At 32.0% G+C, this 2,500-nt stretch overlaps 1 long non-coding RNA gene across 6 annotated transcripts in view; it reads right to left on the reverse strand.

Annotated features, from left to right (window-relative positions):
• Positions 1-2,500, reverse strand: part of LOC106869856 (uncharacterized) — a 63,964-nt gene that overhangs the window by 15,765 nt on the left and 45,699 nt on the right. For 3 of the 6 annotated variants that reach the window (XR_016241136.1, XR_016241137.1, XR_016241135.1), the window contains exon 4: positions 1,210-1,915. The exons of 2 other annotated variants lie outside the window; for them this stretch is intronic. This is a non-coding gene — a long non-coding RNA (uncharacterized LOC106869856). The remainder of the gene's footprint in view (positions 1-1,209; positions 1,916-2,500) is intronic. One more of the 6 variants, XR_016241138.1, reaches the window with a different exon arrangement.

Below are 2,500 nucleotides of genomic sequence, written 5' to 3' on the forward strand. Positions count from 1 at the left end.
TTTTGTTATCAGCAGTAGAATTATTGCGTCATGTGGATTATATTCATACATAATTATAACGATATAGAATAAGGAGATTGTTCATACTCAATATTTATTTCCTTTAATTTTACAATTTCATACAGCATATTTTCATGGTCATTACGACCAACATATGTTTCCACTGTACAGAAAATTATGCCCGCTTGCATACGCAACTGTCCATAATCTGTACTATGGAAACACGTGTAGGTTGTAATAACCATAAAAATATACTGTATGAATTTGCAAAATAAAAGGGAATAAATTTTGATGATGAAGAAGTCTCCATAATCTCTATCGTTATAATTATTGCTAATATACATTCCAGATAATATTACCATCCAGAGAACTGAATACAGAATTACCCATCGGAGGAGTTAACAGCGTCAGTGACAACTCATTGTAGTCATAGACGTTAAATACTAATCCATGCAGTTAGCCGTAACCAAGAACATAACTGAGTGCCACCACGGTATCAGCCTGGATAATATATTCCTCTAAATTCACATGAATATATATATATATATATATATATATATATATATATATATATATATATATATATATATATATATATATATATATATATATATATATATATATATATACATATATATATATACATACATGCACACACACACACACACACACACACACACACCATATATATATATATATATATATATATATATATATATATATATATATATATATATATATATATATATATATATATATATATATATATATATATACATGAAATAATTGAAATTCAGTTAAATTAGGTACTTAGGTTGAAGCATCAATTTAGTCCGGTATTATCTGCACAGCTCGAAGTAAAGTGAATAAAATGAAAATAGGCAGCAAGATATCGAGTAGTGATGCAGTACGACCGTTTCAAGCAATCCCATTCAATTGAACAATGCAATCATTACATGAACTTAAATGCTGCGCCATTTTCAGATGCACAAATAAATAAATAAAATTTTAACCAGTAGGACACATTAATATATTTTTTCTCAAATATTTTAACAGAGCAAGAAGATGGAAGAAATTCATGTTGTCGCTACTGTAGCTAAGAATAGACTACACTATCGCATTAATTCCATATTTGCAAAAAATTATATTAATGTGTCCTATATATATATACGAGTCGGTATCAAAATTTATGTTAAGTAACTTCTTTACCTAATTTTTAACATCCTCTCCTTCGAAATAGTCAACATGCGCAGCCATATTACCGGTCCCAGGGTTTGTGCCACTTTTGGAATCCGTCCTGTAAGTTGTTTTCCGTAAGTGTGCCGAGGATCTTTTGCGATTCGCCCTGGATTTCGACAGTAGTGTTAAAACGGTGACCTTTGAGCTGCTTTTTCATCTTGGGGAAGAAATGAATGTCTACAAGTACAAAATCTGGCGAATAAGGCAGGTGCGCTAGTGATACCGTGTTGCTTTTGGTGAGAAACTCACAAGTAAGAAGTCGGGGACGAGGTGCACTGTCGTTGGTAAGAATCCCTCAAAAAGTTCTTTTTATTCTCTCTCTATTTATTTCCTTAGGTTCCTGCTTGTATGTATATATGTATGTACGTACATATGTATGAGTCTATGTGAATGTATGTATGCATGTAAGTGCGTATACCTGAGGTTTCTATTGCGCATCAGCGGATAGAAGCAGTTTAGAATAACTGTTAAACGACATATATTTTCCTTGTAAACATTACATCCTGTAGCTCTGCAATTTCGAAAGCCAATGGAAATCATCTTACTTGAAAAACGGGTAAAGTTTGCTGTCAGGAAGTGTCACCGGTTGTAAGAGTACTGCTTCAAATATGCGTCCATCCAATTCATACAAGTGAACAGAGCATATGTCTGTAAGAGACGCTCGTCAGTGCCACATCTGTACAAAAAGTGAAGGCCAATAGCATGACTGGAAAACTTACATTCGTGCAATTCAAGTTTAAGAGAACAATCAAGTAATGGCATTACTCAAAATCAGGTTGCAGCTATGTATGTATGTATGTATGTATGTATGTATGTATGTATGTATGTATCTATCTATCTATCTATCTATCTATCTATCTATCTATCTATCGATCTATCTACCTGTCTGTTGTCTGTCTGTCTGTCTATCTATCTGCAAACACAAACACACCACATATGTACACTCACATTGATATATATATATATATATATATATATATATATATATATATATATATACATATGTACGTACATATGTATGAGTCTGTGTGAATGTATGTATGCATGTAAGTGCGTATACCTGAGGTTTCTATTGCGCATCAGCGGATAGAAGCAGTTTAGAATAACTGTTAAACGACGTATATTTTCCTTGTAAATACTACATCCTGTAGCTCTGCAATTTCGAATGCCAATGGAAATCATCTTACTTGAAAAACGGGTAAAGTTTGCTGTCATATATATATATATATATATATATATATATATATATGTGTGTGTGTGT

The sequence above is a fragment of the Octopus bimaculoides genome, chromosome 3, assembly GCF_046866305.1.
Source record: "Octopus bimaculoides isolate indiv1 chromosome 3, ASM4686630v1, whole genome shotgun sequence".
Classification (NCBI taxonomy): Eukaryota; Metazoa; Mollusca; class Cephalopoda; order Octopoda; family Octopodidae; genus Octopus; species Octopus bimaculoides.